The following is an 18,344-nucleotide window of genomic DNA, read 5'->3' as shown; positions in this document are numbered from 1 at the left end:
CTGATCACCGCAGGTTGCTACACAGGGGCTGTGCTCGTTGGCGCTCAGGTGACAGCACCATGCTGTCTTTGTGAGGACTTAAGTTCTGTTTCCTAGGGTAAAAGTTTATGAAGGTATTAAAAATGTGGTCAGCTTGGTCTCATTTCTCCATCCTCTGATAGAGAAGACATCCTGTAACCTCACACAGCTCCTCCACACACAAATACACAAAACATTCAGCCTTGAGACACATAAGCACATGGTAGTTGCTAGTATTGTGAAATCTGCACAAACAGGCCCATCCGTGCAGTGACTCCAATTAGACCTGCTGTTCATTGCCATTGGTTGTAATGCTGAATTCTCAACAAATCTTCCGGTTTGTGTGTGCTGACATTTCTGTGTGTAAGGTTCGCAACACAACCCGTGGCATCCTGCCCTCATGCTTCCACCTCACCTCCATTAATTTAATGAATATTTAGCGCAGTGTTGGCAAGACTCACCCAGCCACGGTGACTGCTACTGCCTGTGGCACTCCGGTTGCATATTTTTGTTTACAAGTCAGTGACTTCTTAATGTTTGTTGTGCTTTAATTTGTTTTTGTAGCTTTTATTGGAACATGAGGGCACCATATGTACAAAGAATAAGGCGTTTATTTTCCACTGTCTGGAAAATGTGCTGCATAGAGCCATTTAAAAACAATAGAAGTCTGTTTTGTCTGGTGTCATTGTTGCAGCTCACAGTGATGCAGTGATACATGATACATGATACAGTGTCAGGTCCTCACTGAGTGATGGAGCATGACACTGAGTGCAAAAATGGCACACCTTATTTAATCATTTTTTTTCTCCTGCTGCTGATACAAGGGGTCTGCCTCCCATGATTTAATCTATACCACGAGGAACTAGGCCAGCCATATTTCTTCAGCGTCACAAGCACACCGTTTTTTTTCTTTTTGCATCTTAGCAATGCACCAGTGTAATAAGAACTGCTGGAAGGAAAACCTTTGGTTCCACAGATGGGACTTAAAATTCAGGGTAGTATTTTGAACAAGTGTGAGGAAAGGTCTGCGGTGAATCTAGACAAGCCAGACCACATGAATATTCACACATTATAAATGTAACACATTTTTTTTCCCTAAATCACCATTAGGGGTAATGCAATTTTAAATTCTGATAGCAAACCTTTTGGGTCACCCCACAGAGAAGGATCATTAAAAAAGCCCCACACATTTCTGAATCATTCATCATGTCCCGGCCTTTCGAAATGATTAAAGGAATGAATAAATTAGCAGGAAAGATTTTTTCCCACAACATTTATCAGATAATGAGAACAACCAGTGTCCAGTGCATTGGTTTGTAAGAGCAGGGACCTCGGCATACATGAGTATGACCCTGTGTTTGATAATATTGGCATAAATGATGCCATCATTAGTAATAATCTGTGCTCAAGTGTTTTTTTATTTATTATTATTGTTTTTTACATCTGGCTGGAAAGACCAAGAGTTTTTAGATACATGTTTATTTTCAGTGTGACATTTTAGCTGCATCTGTTTCCATTGAAATAAAAAAAATATCACAATTAACCACAAGAAGCTGCACTTCCTCTGGCTGTCTTGTTAGTGGGTACAGAAAGAACATCCCAAACTTGCACAGACTAAGGAAACTCCTCCTCTCTTACTGCGCACACTCACACCTATGGGTAATTTAGAACTCCAATCAACCTGATGAGCATGTTTTTGGACCGAGAGGATCCAAGCATGCACGGGTGAGTACTCGAAAACCACACAGAAAGACCCACCTTACTCGAACTTTGACCTCCAACTCTTGATGTGAAGCAGCAGCACTAACCACTGCACCGCTGTGCAGACTCAATTGCATGTGTAAATGGAATTGTCCCTGCAACATTTTTTCAGGACGACAAACAGTTTTAAAAGGTTTCATGTCTCAAAGTGAAAGTCAAGGTGTCCGTTTTTATCAGTGAAATGAAACGTGAATGCTTTGATTTGGCTCTCTTCAAGAAGTTCCTTCCAGCATCAGTCATGTTTTTATCAGATTCTGATCCTCATAAATCATTTCCCTCTTATGTGTTTTTTGGAAAGCTGCAGATTTGGCCTGTTTTCCATTGAGCATAGCCCTGCAGTCAAATTTGAAAATACACATCATGATTCTGAAACATCCTAAAATAAATTATGTGTTGTGTTTAAACAGAATTATGTTGATGTACTCTGCTTCTCTCTTTTTGGATGCTGCAGCACCATATGCTCTGTGCAGTCCACAACCCTGTATCACACTGATTAGCATATATTTATACGTGAAGGATCCATCTGGAGGGTACCTGTGTTCCTTCACACTCTGCACCCACACTCCGGTGACCTGTTTCTCACTTAATCTCCCAGTTCCTCTACAACCCTCGCTTGCTGTCATGCAAACAAAAACAGACACGTACACTGGTTCTCATCCTTGCCTGTGACCAGTCAGGAGACGGCTGGGTCTGGTATCAAAGCCCGTGTTTGTTTGGGAACCTGGAAGTGGAAGCAGAGTGACCAGATGTGAAAACAATGTAGTCACTGAGGCGAAGCCGAAGCAGAGGCTGCTATCACTGATAGTGTAGATTCAGCACAGCGCAGTCAGTCTGCTTTCTGTCTCGGTGACATCTGTTTCACACTGAACAAAGTACAGATGGGATGTGGTGCATCTGGAACAGTGATTAAACTTCATTTTACTACAATGGAAGGGTCTTGTTTATGTATCCTGACAGGAACATCAAACCTTTGTACTTCTTGTATCAACATAACCTTGCATAAAAGCCCATGTGTAATATGATTCAGCACCAGCGTGTTATGTACAATACTTGCACAAATATAATTACTAAGTTGTGGCATCTGGTTTCATAAGAAGCTGAAAGAAAATCTGATAAAGACTTTCTGATGCTGGATACCTGGCTCATGCTGTGCAGCATCGTTCTGGGTTTGAAGTGGCCTACATTCATTTCTCCATAATATCTCACATCAAACCTAACATTTTTGAGTCCTATAATCAAAGACTTTGCAGTCTACCACAGTAAATCTCACCACCAATCACTGAGTGTCCAATCATAGCCGAACAACTGTAACCTGGCACAGCAGGCCTGATAGGCTTTGGATTTCTCAGAAGTGTCGTGCATGTGGCTGTACTAAGAATGAGTTGATTATTCAAAGGGTTACAGCACCATATTCAGGGAAAACTAGTACACACTAGTGATGTAACCTGACAATTTATATTCTTTTGTGAGGTCCTTCATCATAAACATGTTTGGTGTAGCGCTGTTACTTTTCTTTAGATGTGAGTTTGTCCAGAATGCTGAATCAGACTTAGTAGAAACACTCCAGCAACCCCAGCAGAGCTTGTTACCTGAATTGCATTGCATTTGCCAAATAGCCCTAATCCCCCAAGCCTGTTTTTTACCTTGTAAAAGAAAGAAATACCCTTTAAAACAAGACTTTTTTTTTTTGCTTTTACATGGATCAACATCTGGGTAACATACTGACTGCTGTAGCCTCATAGCCTTAATCTCTAGGAATATAATATGTTGATGATTATTTTTTTACTTTTAGGTTTCAATTAGACGATTATGTATTTTGGGGCATGGATTTAAAAACTTTTATTTTATCTTAAACATTCCAAACAACACATGAAACCTCCTGACAGCAAAGTAAAGAACTCACATAAAATACCAAGAAACATACTCACACAAACATGACGTCCATCAAACAAGACATTAGAAGTGAAATCTGACCCAGATATTTATGTAATGCAGTTTTCTTTATAAAACACAGGGAACTCAAGGTTGTTAAAGCAAATAAAAACTTTCGTATCCAAGTGGAGCTTGAACATAAAAATCCACCAAAGCCCAAGCAATCATCACTTCATGTCTACATAGCTTACATTACAATCCCTGTGGTGTTGAAACATTCCTTTTATCTTACATTAGATTCTGACGTTACAAACATTTTAAAATTAATTAAAGTGATAGCGGCCACATTGGCCTGCAGCCTGTGGAGATAGCTCCATTTACACACATGCTTGTACTTTGACCCACTAATCGGCCACCTAACCGAGACAAATCGGATTGTCGTGGTCCAAACTAACTTTCTTTACAACCTCTCCGCTGTCACTAAAGCCCCCTGAAGCCCAGCAGGAGAGAAAAAAGGCTCTGATTTGATCTTCCTCACCTTGATCAGATTACACGCAGGAATTAGTGTAATTACAACTGTCACTGATTAATGGGCAAGCTATAATTAGCAGGCTAGGTATACAAAGAGCCTGTGCATGAGAGTGCGTGTGGATTTATTTTTGTACATGTGTGTAGGAGTTTGTGCATTCCGATGTTTACGCATGTGACAAAGTAAATCAAATTGTTTAACCACATCAGAGGTAGATGAATAGTTATTAAATCGAATTGGCTCTAGCCTGGAAAATGATAAAACTTGATTCATTAACACTTAAATCCTCTGAGTAATCATTGTGTGAAAAGAGCAGAAAAGCTGGGGAAGCCTTCTTTGAGACACGATAACTGTCTATTACAATAAAACTCAAATGTTGGAGGAGAGTAACTCACAGGCAGTCTGACCTGATCTTTCAGTGATGTGTTTTTATTAAACTTATTAACCTTTCCTGCCTACCTGCTGAATCCGTCTACTTTCATTACAATCAGCTGAGCACACAGAGATGGTTGTGTGATTTGGAGGTGTATAAGGGCCCGGGATGAAAACGGTAATGAGAGGAAGATTTTTTTTCTCTTTTCATTATGCATTTCAAGGAGAAAAAGTTGAATTTTCTCTGTAGTAAAAGAGTTGATAGGTTGTTAAGCTGTGAAAGTTTTTTTTCCTAAAATACAGGCAAAGGAAGCTGAGCTGATGAGTACATCCCTGCTGATTGTTACTTCAACCTGTTTTTTTATGGTTTGGATTTTATTGATTGGCTCGGCCAAAGAGGTTATGTTTTGGGGAGAGTTTGTCCGTTTGTTTGTCTGTGAACAACATAACTCAAAAAGTAACAAACAGATCTTGATGAAATTTTCAGGAGATGTTCAAATTGGGATAAGGAAGAATTGATTGAATTTTGGTGGTGATCCAGATCACTTTCTGGATCCAGGATTTTTTTACAAGATTCTTTATCATTGTGAGATAGGGCTGTTTTCACCATATGTGTACTTAACTCCAACATAAATGGTCGGATTGCTTTGCAAAACAATACAAGACAAGTTCACAAAAAATTCTGACTAATATAAAAGTACAATCCAGATCCTGGCAATATTATGGATACTAAGATCTGGAATATGAAATGTGTACTGGGTCATCATACTTTTCAACACTGTCAAGTAACAAGTTATCGACAAACCTGCAACTAACACCAAATTGTAGCAGACAGTCAGCTGAGGGACTCTAATATTAAACAGTGGCCTATACCAATACTGATTCAATCTGACTCCAGTATTAATTTTACAATCTCTGTTCCTTAAAATGATGATGAGATTGAGGGGGATGTTTTGGAAACTTATGCGATACCAGTATTGGATCGCTGCATCCATATTTAGCACTGAGCACTTTTCTCACTTTCTTTGTCATGTTTTGTTCTGCACTGCAAAATGAAATCTAAGCCAGTGTTCATTCCTTAATTTTAGTTGTAGGACCCAATCTGTTGTGCCAGAAGTTTCACTTCTGGAAAGTTAACAGTCGCACACCACTGGGATTTGATTGTAGTTAACTTAAGCTTTAAAACCAAGATTATATTGCTGCAATCAAGTGAGGAACTTGGCTGATATTGGGAGAGAAGTTAATGTTCAGATACATGCACATTAACTGAGACACTAATGTAAATTAGAGGCTTAGCTGTACATGTTCCACAGCTTGAAAAACCAACAATGTTTTTTTTTTTCTTTCCCCATCTCCCTCCAAATGTGGACCCATTTTTTTTTGCTGGCTTGATAGATGTAGATGCCAGAGAAGTTTGATGACATGCTCATCCTTGTAGCAGTTTGTGGATGATCAGTTTTGAGATGAGAATGAGTATTTCCATTGCAATGTGCCACCATCTGCGTGCAAATCTAACACACAGTGTCATCAAGATTTGCTGGCTGTCACTTTTCATTTGCCGCAAACCCGCTTTTCTGCCAAACAGTTTCATTCTCTCCACTGACCAACTTGTTTGTGCCTTTTCATCCGACTCTAATCTGAACAGGAGAGGTCATGCAGCGGTGATGAAAATGACTATTTTTTTTTATATCCCCAAATGTCCTTTATTTCATGATTAAACCCTAAGTCATGCAGAGTACAGAGCAGTGTTTTTAAACTGTTTACCACCATCTCTGGAATATCAATTCTGCTCTTATTTGGCTTAGAAGGCATTTTGTAAGCATGGCTGATGAAAGACTCTGAGATTTCTACTTTGCACTTAAATGAATCAGTAGGAGTCCCCCACCTCACGGAGGGAGCAGTCAATAAAACAAGATGGATAGTGTGGAGCTACTCTCAGAGACACAGAGGAGGGAGAGAAAGAGAGCGATAAGAGATTGAACTCCAGGTTTTCAAATATTAATCATGATGGAGTGTATATCAGAAATTGTGCATGCATGAGAAACTCATGTGCACTCCAGGTTTTCAACAAGCTTAGCACCTCCTACCGCCCCAGAGCAAACCCCTCAGTCAGTCAGCCCGGGCACCCAAGCAGAACAGAACAGCAGGGAAATGGACAGGGTGGCTAAAATAGATGACAGGATCTACAATGACCTCGATGACACAGCTGTGTGATTTTAGAGATAAATCATAGAATAGATCACTGTGTTTGTAACATTGAAAACAGTACCAGCCGTATTCATACTGACAGCATCTGATCAATGTTTCCAAAAGAAAACACGAGAAATATGCTTATCCCAAATTTGTGGTTTGTCTGTAATTTGACTGAAAGGTCTACTTTTGTGATTTCCATAAAAACAATAATCCTACAGCAGTGGTTCCCGAAGTGGGATCCGAATAAAAGCATTCAAGCAAAAAAAAAAAAAAAAAAAAAAAAAAAGAGAGAGATTTTCACATTTATTTGTTGCCATGGGACCCCTGAGGTGACTAAGCCAGGAAAATGACAGTATCACTGGCAGCAGAGCAATTTAGGAGACATAGCAATACGTGCACATAGTTAGTCTGATATATTTTTGTTTGATTTTTGTCTGTTTCTAGTTTGTCCCATTCCTTCACCAGAGGGTTTCAGTTCTCCAGACCAAACAAATCACTCTGACAAACACCCTTCTTTCCTTGGAGGAGTGTCACTATCACAGGCAGACGTCCACAGAGCACACTCGCAGCCAAAGGCTCACTGGCATTTGCTACTTCTGCTCTTCTGCTCCTGTACCCTGCTACTGAGTATCAGTAGCTTCAGGTGAGCCCCACATCATCAAACAGAGAGGCCCACCTAAGAGCAGGAGAGGGACGAAGTCAGGGAATTGATCAACAAAACACACCATGCATTAATGCTAGTGGAGATGAACACTCTTTTTAGTATTATTTTTTTTAGTGCTATGTCAGAGAGCCACTTTGGTTTGAACTATTTGCACTATAAACACAATCTTTCTCCAGATGAGCTCAATTAAGGGAAGAGTCTGCAGCAGTTAACAACCTAGCTTCTGTTTTGTGTCTCAATCAAGAGGCTGAACTTGATCCCCTTTGGGTAATGCTCACACTCACTGCTGACAAGTGTCTCCTTCTATGTCAATCTGAAAAAAAGAGAAAAAAAAATCTGTGAAGTATTTGAAAAAAATATCATGAAAAGACTTTTTTCCTGCCACTTTTCCACTTTTGGCAGGGAAATCCGTCCTAACACCATGACAGATTGTTCTCCATAGGTAATGTTGACACTCACAGTGCCACAAACCACATGATCCAACGTCCCTGCTGTCATCCTCTGTAACCCACTCTCACACACTGACGGCTGCAATAGAGCTAATGTCGGAAAATACATTTTCCAATTCAGTCAGTTTGCATTAACCCAGTTTGTAAACCATAAAGCTGGGTGGCTCGATATTTCTCTGAAGCCAGTTATCTGCGTGGCCTAAAAGATCAAGCCCGTTACCCTGAGTGAAATAGTTCAAATTTAGGTGAAATCTTGATCACAAACACATAAAATATGAAAATACTTTTTGTGTATTAGGGAAAAACAAGTTGTTATATAGTAGAAATGTTTGATCTTACGTTCCTCTGAAGTTATTTCAAACATGAGCTTGTTGTGTAACTGTATGAAGGTATGTGTATTTGCTTTATTGGCTTAGTTCTATGAATTACGTTTCTGATAATGTTTTCGCCCTGCAGCAGTTGAAGATTGCGTCACGGCAGAAGTTTGTTGTCACAGTTTATTGACATGCTGCAATGCACACACACATATATTTTCCAAATGCTGAATCAAGTTGGCTGACTCTGTTGTCAGAGTAGTTGTACTTAGAGTAGATGGAGACCAATATGCCAAATGCTCAACATAATATTTCAATATTTGTTCAATAATCTTTGGGATAAGCCTTCCCAGAAAAACAAAAAAAAGGGTCTGCTTGAATACAGCATTTTCCTCTGTGTTTTCCTCACAATAATCATTGGGGCTGTTTTAACACAAAAGGGTTCTTGGGTGCCAACACTGCAGTGCACACACAGCACAGCAACCCCCCACCCCTGACAGTGTGACCATGCTGGTGCTAAGCCTTGTGCTGTTTACCCATTCTGCCATAGTGAGGTTTCTTCAAGCCTGCGAAGTTCACTGACAAAATTAGCACAGCAAATTAGCACTGATGAATCACTCATTATCAGCTTTGTGTATGTTGGCAGGAGCAGGCTTGTTGTGGGCTGCTTTGCTTGTTCAGGTCTTCTATTTGCAGGAAATCAAACACCGCAAGCCAAAAAAAAAGTGTAAAAAATTTCAGCTTGTTGTGATGATGAACAGAAGGTGTGTGGTCATGATAATCTTCACAGCTTTCAACGTTGACTTTGCAGCATTTGTCAATTTCAGGATGAAATTCTGCTGACTGCAACAGAAATGAGACAGCTTTAACAGCTACTGTTAAAGGGGCTGTGAGGAGTTTTAAAGTGATCTTGAAAAAGTCTCCCTTCTAGATATTTGCTGATCGTAATCCATACTTTTCAAGGACATTATTTTGAAATGCTTCGTTGCTCATACTTCAAAGCTTCCCGATGGGGTCAACCAGATTGATTTATGGCACATTGAAGCCTCTATGACAACACCAGGCCAGCTGACTAAGTTAAGAAGTGAGAAGATAGGTCTGTGTGTTTCTCTGCTTGAAAACGATTTCTGTGATTAATTTTGTAGTGATAGTGGACACTGGAGCCTAACTGTCAAACAGAGAAGATACAGAAGAACAGAAGAAAGCCAAATGGGAGAGTGATACAGCTCGAGCTAAAGGCTACGGCGCTGGGCTGACACTAGCACTATAGCTACTAAACTGCTGTACAACTTTACAGTTTGCTTGTTGTAACGTTAGCCTAAGAATACGTCATAGCACTGGGCTGCTTGAGCGCTACATTTGCTTGTTGTCACGTTTCAAACCATAGCAATATGTAGCTGTTCTAATACAGTTACAGTTGTCTTGAACAAAGAAAATTTGTTCCAAAACAAACATGCCTGGTCAAATCTTTACAACAGTGTGCGTGAGACTCCAGGCCAGAAGGTAGTTCAATTAAAACAGATCCTCCTTACAGCATCTTTAAGTTCTTTTTATAATCATTTTCCTAATTTTTTTTTCTGCTTGTTTTTGGTGTAGCCAAATGAATGACTTCCCAATTCACACATTACAGCCAAGGAGCTTAGGATTTCTAAAATACAACCAGCTTTACGAGTTGTGGTTTCCCGTTGAGTCCATAGAGAGGACTGTCAGTCGCGGAGTGTTGGTGCGTAAAGTTTTGGACAGGCTCTCAAACAGCAGCTGCACTTTAGAGGCCCACTGCATCTACAAAGTGTCAGAGAACAGCCACTGTGTTACTCAGAGGAGATCTGCTCACTTTACAATTTCCTTTGCAGTTTTACCGTCCGCCGTTTGGGTGCATTGCAAATATGTGTGAGAGGATTCTTTAATTTATTTGGCGGATTTGACAAGCAGTTTTTAACTGAAGCCAAGTGGGTTACAATAAACAGAGAAACTGGATGAGTCAGACTCAGTGTAGCTCTTATATTTTCATTAGGAAAGCTTTGATCTGGTCTGGTATTGATGCTGCGGATTTGCTTAAGAGGCTGCCATGAAAACACTTTTATACACATTTCAATGCCAGGAGCAGACTGACCTTCAGCAGCAACAAAAAAGTGTTCATGAACGCTTTGTATTCTTAACTGTCTACTTATTGCTGCAAAAGATGTTTCATAAGAATTGTTGTTTTTCTTTTTCTTTCAGAGCTTGTCTTCTTTTCTTTTTTTTTTTTTACCTCATTCCACATTTTCGTATCTTCCTTTAAAGCATATGCGATGTTCACCCCCACATGTCGTGATGTAGCTGAATGCTATTTGTGAATGCTCAGTCAATATATGAAAAATTGATGTGATAGAATGACAAATTGCCTCTTCTTGAATGTTGCATGCAGGAAATGACAGAAATTTGCTGGCATGTTTAAGTACACTTCAGATGGCATTATGCACCGTTGGTTGGTTGTTGACGTAAACACGTTCATAATATGTAAGGTCTGAAACTGCAGAGCCAAGCTCCTCCAACTCTGCCAACTCTTCAGTTAAGAAGCGGACAGATGTGGTTCCCCCTTATGCCCCCCAGACCAGTCTCTGTGTGTTCCTGACCGCGCGTTGCCCCGTGTTACGTGAACTGAACAGTGTCGTCTTGGGTAAACGAGGAATGAATCAGCCGCGCTAAGCTACGCAGCTGTAGGCCCTGGATGAGCAGTAGCAAGAGCCACAACAACAGAAAACAGCCTTGGCAGCTCATGACCTCATTGTCTATTCATGTCAAAAACTCTGCTGCCAACAGTCTGTTTGCCTGCTTACTTCTGCCCCGGCCCACCTTTTAGTAGTTAGTTTCTCCCATTATGTCATTTCCGTTTAACTCTGCTCCACGCCCCTCACTCTCACCCTATTCGAATCACAGGCCCTGTTTGTGTGTGGTGATAACAACAGTGTATCATGCCCACTCTTTTGGCCTGAGAACATGCATGCAGAGATTCACACCTTGTTCAGATGGTCTGTGCTTCGGTAACAAAATTAGTGTTTTTTGTTTCTTTACTTTTGTGTTTATATTATTTTTGTGTCAGTGAGTGTGACCCATGCCTTACTTTTAAAGACAGTTATTCAAGCGTGGCCTATCGCATTTCACCACATCATTTACCACAGTTGTTTTTTGTGTTTGTGCTTTGTTCTTCTTAGCAAAAACATGTCAATGATATATGCAGTGGTGAAGTATTAAACTTCATTTATCTGAACAAACTTAGTAGATATTGAATATTATATTCGCAAGTATGTTTTGATTACTGATTTATCACCTGTACATGATAAAATGTTTGGGTTTCTTTTTAGCATTTTAGACTGGGCTCTCCTTCCTCAGAGCCCCCAGTCTCTCACTGCAAGGTTTCTAGGTTGCACCATGAGGACAAACCAGTTTTTAGTACATAATTTGTGGTTACACATAGATGAAGAGAGTGGTAGAATTTGTTTTTACAATAAAAAATGCTTCTGGTGGAACTATTTTTAGAAATGGAGGATCATACTTATGTATCACAGAAGCTTCTTGTTCTTGGAAAGCACTGTCCCTTTACTGAATTGACTAAAAATGTGACCAAATTTTTTTCTACACCACAGTGGCATAGCATTTGTTCGAATTAGGAAAAAAATCCAGTAGTAGTGAAGAAGATCACAAAGTACATCCACTGAATTCATCTGATGGCCATTAAGAGGCAGCGATATTCATGTCAGTAAAGCACTCCTTATTATTATTTATTGATAGACTCTCAAGTTTTAACGGACCACTGCAGAATAACTGCTGCATGTGGGTTTGAATGAACATTGTCACAAACAACTTCGCCCTTTTAGCCTTTAGCCTGGGCTGTATTAATCTCCTGTTTAGCTTTCTTCTGCTCTTCTGTCCTTTTTCTGTCTGACAGTTGGGCTCCTGTGTCCACCATCACTACAAAATTAATCACAGAAATCGTTTTCAGCAGAGAAAAACACAGGTCTATCTTCTCTCTTCTTAACTTTGTCAGACTTTGATGTGCCGTAAACCATAAACCCAGTCAGGAAGCTATAAAGTATGAGCTATGAAGCTTTTTGAAATGACCTATAATGGCGCTGACAATGCCATTTTTAAGTGTGGATTACAATCAGGATATATCATGTGTCTGATCATGCAAAATTTCATCTACACAAAATTCAGTGTAACTGTGGTGTGTTGGTGTGTCAGGGGAGAACAGGACTGCGTGTCATTGAAGCCCACTGAAGTTCAATGACAGCAAATTTACCCACAATGCTTTGAAGCCCACCAGAGAGTGTCTCTCTCTGGGCTCCAAATTACCTCAAACATCTGCTGCTGTTCTGTGCCATGAACACCCCAATACAACACACACACACACACACACACGCACGCACGCACGCACGCACGCACGCACGCACGCACACACACACACACACACACACACACACACACACACACACACACACACACACACACACACACACACACACACACACACACACACACACACACACACACACACCCATAGGTGCCTTAGCCAAGAGACTGCCTTTTTGGATTGATTAGAGCATCATCAGTGCGGTGATGATGAGCTCAAACAGACGATGATGGACTAAGTTGCTCTGACTGATTGTCTGTCAGTCGAGTGAGTCTGACTTGCATGCAAATAAGACTATGATTTTTGGTTTCCAAACATTTGATCAGAGATTATTTTACTGTGAAAAGGTAGACAAGATGGAAATGAGTTAAAGGTGAGTCTGGAACTTTGTTTTGGTACTAATGAGACAGTTTCTCTGGTATCCATGCCTGACAAAAGGTTTGGAGCAAATGAAGCCAAGAGGGAGAAAGATTTGGGTTGCAGCTGTGATGTAGCACAATTTCAGGATGCAAAACATTTCTTTGCTGCCAGAAAAGATTGCACTTGAATGAAAGATGAGGATGAAATGAGTTGATGTTTTTTTTAGATAATTAAAAAAGAATCACATAAAAGAAGTTGTTTATTGAAGAGAATATTTTCTCCTGAATCATTTTTTCTTAATGCCTAAATCCTCCTTTCTTGTATCATGTGTGACACCTTTAAACCGAATCTGCTTTATTGGCTTTAAAACTATTTTCAATTTCAAGTTTCTTTCAGAAAAGAGAAGAACAAATTTAAATCCTGGGAACCAGCTGAATCTGTTAGTTCATGTTTCATTTACTCTGGCACCGATTCCATTCAGGCTGATTTCACTCTGGCTTTAATTAACGTTAGGGCAAGCACAACATTTTATCCAAGATAAAATCAGATGAGAAGGATTCTCCAAAATGATCATACAATCTTTCCTTTTTGAGCATTAAAACAAAGCAGTGATTTTCACTTCAATATTTTCTTGCTATTTCTGTTGCCCTACCTCTTCATCTGCCCCCTCATCCTCTCTATTTCTGTCTCTGCTTTACCTTGGATGACCCACTCAGTAAGTGACATTGAAACTCGCCTCAGTCAGCATGTTTGTATCACAATGAATCATTAGTCCTCCAGGACACAGCAGCAAACACAACAATGCTTTAAAGTTGTTAATTAAAGAGGGAGGCACTTTGCTTCTGCTTTTATCTTGTTTCAATGATGGATTAACAACAAATAAAAGAATAAAGATGAAAATAAAAGAGTGCCATGTAACTGTAAAAATAAATCAGGATGTTGTACAAAAGACAGCTCGGGCAATAAAAATTGAAAATTGTCTCTCAATATTTTAAGAGTGTACTTAAAGAGCACAGTGCACTGCCATTAGAGATGCAGCACTGGGAGAAAAGGCTTTGGTCCTTCCATCAGAGGCCTGTTGGATACAAAGCTAAAATAGTTACCCTTATGTAACATGGCCTCTGAATGGTGAGAGGGGATGTCAGAGGCAGTTCTGCAGTGTAATAGCTTCAAATCATTCTCAGAGTACAACTGTTAAACAAACAGAACAGAAAAGGGCCAGAAAGGCCCTTTTGTCAACACGCTCCTTTAACTTGATGATTTACAAGCCTCTGAACTGAAGATGAAGAGAAACAAACTGATGATGTCCTGAAGTGGTGTCAGACTGTTTGGTTGCAAGACCTTCTCAGTTTGAGTAATTTGGCTCATGAGTAGAAAAGATGCCTCGTAGAACTGAGATATCCTTCTCTTAAAGTTTTGACAGTGATCCATGAAAGCATTGGTGATTCTGCAGAAAGCACCATGTTTGAAGGCTGCTTTTCCTTTGCAAGAATTCCTGCAGCCCCCTGTGTATTTGGTCAAGGCTACATGCAGTCACTGTCAGCAAAAAGAGAGAAAGAAAAAAAAAAACAGAAGAATCAGCAGACATGTTGACAGATAGCAAGCAGCCAGTGAGCAAGTCAGAGCAGCTTAACTCACTGGTCCATAGGAGAGCAGGCCTGAGGCAGCTGTGGCCACACAGTAATCCCAAAAAGATGTTAAATCAGCCCCTCTGATTGAAAGTGACTCACACCTACAGCTCATGTTTGCTTCCAACAAGGCTGCATGCTTTATTCTTTTTATGGACAGGCATATCTCTCTTGTATGCAATTATTGATGAAGGGCCTCACTTGGGATGTAATTACACTCAAACATGATATACTCACCTCTATAAACTCACAGCCTGTGTAACAGAAGGCTGCTGCTGTCTGCGATGGGGAGCAGACAGTCAATAATGACAATGACACACGTCCTGTTTGTTTTTTTTTTTCTTTTAATCTCATTTTTACCAGCTAATGCTGTATTCTGAATTTGTTTTTGTTTGTTAAGGAAAAAACAGATTGTGAGAAACACTGCCCTGAGCAAGGCTGTGTAAAAGTTCAACAGTTACACGCAGAGAATCTTTTTGATTGAGTTTAGAATTATCACTTTGCTGTTTAAAACAGTTTTTATGTTCTTACTGACAACAAAAAGAAGTTCTTACGGCTGTTTTTCTTTTTAATCAATTTATTACTGTGGAATTAAATTCATGATCTTAACTTTTAATATTCAAATAAATGCTTCACTCCAACACTTGTGTGGTCTGACCGCATGGTCAAGAGCAATGGTTCCCAAAGTATGGGTCTGGACCCCCTGTATGGTCCGGAAACATTGAACAAGGGGTGTCACAAATAGCGATAGAGAATTAGTGATCAAAACGTAAAAAACAAAAAGAAAAGAAAAAGGGGAAAAAAGTAAGTAAATAAACATACAAACAGAAACTCTTTGTGGCCACAAGACCCCCATGGTGACCTAACAATGATACCAATGGTATCAGTTTCAGCAGGTTAATTTAGAAAATACGGTAATATGTGTGCATATGTACTCTGATTTTCTACCTATCAGCTAAAGTAAGCCTTTCTTTTGTTTCTGTCTGTCTTTAGGACTGGCCTATCAGTGTATTCCCACATTAGAGGGTCACTTGTCTCCAGCACCATTATTTTGGAGGTTGCGCGCTGAATAGTTTTGAAACTCCGGACATTGAGGTAAGAGACAGCTTCAGAGAGCTTGAGCTATAAAATGAAGAGTTTATCGATATTTCTTTTTTAAGGAACCGTCAGTCTTTTAAGATGCATATGTATACGTAGTTTGCAACTGGTATTTAAACTTATTATTTTGTTTTTGTACTTTGATTCTAAATGTATATTACTGTTAAGACAATAAGCCATTTTTAAAGTAAAAGTATGATTCAGAAGTACCATTGTGGTGTTATTTTCCATGATGACTGAAACAGGAACACACCGCTGCAGTTTAACTGTGGTATGCTGAAAAAGACACGTCATCTTAAAAAAGTGCTTTAACCTTGAGCCTCAATTACATCAGGATTAACACTATCAGTGACAGACGTAAAGGAAATATCGTATAACATAACATCTGATAAAAGTTAGCCAAGGACTAGATGAATTTTAGATCTTAATGGGTTTTAGACCATGGGGTGTTACACAAACGGACAGCCCTGACACATTTTTAAGATTACAATTCTCAACCCACACACGACTTTCATAAGATCACTAGACCACTCTTAATGATTGTGGAAATGATTTCATTCTGGCAATTCAAAACAATAAGGGTGAGATACTGGCTGAGAAGAGGATATAGTTGCTTGTCTTCTTTTTCAATATTCTACTTGGCTCAAAGTACAGTTAGATTTATGCTTGTTGGCATATTTGTGAGCTGTGATAGTTTTCAACATCCAGTTGGTGCATCCACATAGTGTCCTCCTCTCAAGTTATTGCAGTTTTATTTATTGGAGGCAGTCCAACCTGGAATGGCAAATATCTAATCAGGCACTGCCCCCTCTGATCACTGGAGGTGCCAAATTGTGTCCTAAATCAGGTGTGAGATTGTTGAGTGTGTGGCCAGCCAAAGGGAATAAATCTACATTGTTTTCATTTTCTGATTTATTAAAGTTTTTGTGAGGCTCAAGCTAGAAGCAACGAATTAAGCAGTTGACATAAAATATATCAAAATGTAAAGATATCAAACAAATGCAGCATTGGGGGTGGGGGGGTCTAAAAAAAACCTTTAGAGCTCCTCAAGTGATGTGCATTTGGAAGAAGAGTTGTAGTTTTTTGACCCTATCAGGAAACAGTAGACAGGTGTTGTTGGTTCATTTCATTAAAAACACAAATTTTATCTGGCACCCACTCAAGGAACTACCTATGACTCACAAGGACTCACTACACCGAAAACCTATCAGAACCACCTCAATAATTTAAAACCAACACAGCACTCACATGTTTGCGTAGGCGTCTGTCAGCCTAACTGAAAAAGACTTTGAAACAGAAGGGAGGAAACAAAGAGAAAAAGATATGGAGTGGTCTTGGGGGAAGGGAAGGGAAGCCTGGCAGAGGGACAGGGACCCAGATGCCAGAAGCACATCTGCCGACGCCTTATTTGCCCCTCTGTGGTTGTCTAGTCCGGCATGTTAACACCAACACTAACGTACTGGGAGGCTGCTACCTCTTGTTGTTGAACCTTCTCTAGGTGTGTAACTATTGATTACCAAAGTTTTGTTTTGGTCTTTTTCTTCTGCTCCTCATGCAATCAAATCAGTATTTCAGTGCTTCAGTGAGCAGAGTTTGGACTCACTGAAGCAGATTTTGGTTGAATTAGTCCTACACAATGACATCTCAAGGTTTTAATTTGTGGGAGGGGTTGTGAATAGGCTGTACTATTAACACTGTCTGGTATATTTTCCATACTGCCACATGTCACTCCATTTATTCCCTCAAGTTTAAGACGGAAAGTCCTCTGGTTTTATTGATATGAACAGTGGGTCACTTATGCAACTGTGTCCTTTCCCGGAAAACCAGCTGGCGGTTCAACCCAGCACCTGTGACAAATATTCATCCTTGAAATGGATCTTACGTTCCTTTTCTTTGGGACTCAGAGATAACCATATAAAGGCTCTGATCGTAATAAAAGATTATCCTGCAAGTGTTTGAATCAGGTTTTTCCAGTAGTGTACTATGACTCTGAAAGGTTTGGCAGACCTATTCCATTAGTTTTTTACCAGTTTCACCTGGAAATAGTCCTCCAAACTGAATTTACAGACAAACCTTGGACATGAAACTTTTGAAAGTGTCTTCAGACCCATACAACATTTAGAGATTAATTGAAATCACTGTATCTAAAGTATTAGCTATTTTGTGCAGATAAGTTTTGAGTCACATTGGTAAAGCCAGCAAAACCGTTTCACAATTTTACCTGGTGTTTGTTTGAACCCACTTAACCTAGTTTTTATGTTGTGTCATCTCACATTCTCACAATGTACACCACACACAAAACATGTCATGCCCTACTTTTCCAGTACCACTCGTGTAATCCTATCTGGGACCACTGAATAGAAAGGCTCTGGGGAAGCCTGGACCAGCATTGTGCGACAGAAAGGCTGAAAAAGGAGGAGGTTGGTGGCTGCGCTGGCTGGATTTATGTCCTCTCCATCTTGAAAGAGGCAGATTAGCCTGAACTCCACATTCCTGCTCAATGAGAGCAAACCCAGTGTCGGAGGAACATGCCCATTTATGCAAACATACATAAACACACAAACACGCATTCACACATTCCAAGATAATTACGGGCAGGCTAATGTGGAGCGTTTCACCCTGACACACGCACACACACACACACACACACACACATACACACACACTTTGTTCTCCCTTTCACTCCTTAGCTA

General features: G+C 40.0%; 1 protein-coding gene across 4 annotated transcripts in view; it reads left to right on the top strand.

The window, feature by feature from the left end:
- adarb1b (adenosine deaminase RNA specific B1b) overlaps window positions 1-18,344 on the top strand; it is a 117,269-nt gene that overhangs the window by 44,110 nt on the left and 54,815 nt on the right. For 2 of the 4 annotated variants that reach the window (XM_074694362.1, XM_074694361.1), the window contains one exon: window positions 15,547-15,648. The exons of the other annotated variants lie outside the window; for them this stretch is intronic. The gene's annotated coding sequence lies outside the window, so the exon portion shown is untranslated. The remainder of the gene's footprint in view (window positions 1-15,546; window positions 15,649-18,344) is intronic. 4 annotated transcript variants of the gene reach the window in all.

This window comes from Halichoeres trimaculatus, unplaced genomic scaffold (genome assembly GCF_033239565.1).
Source record: "Halichoeres trimaculatus isolate MK-OKI-2021-1 unplaced genomic scaffold, fHalTri1.1 fHalTri1_scaffold_19, whole genome shotgun sequence".
Classification (NCBI taxonomy): domain Eukaryota; kingdom Metazoa; phylum Chordata; class Actinopteri; order Labriformes; family Labridae; genus Halichoeres; species Halichoeres trimaculatus.
This window is presented reverse-complemented; position numbering and strand designations above follow the sequence as displayed.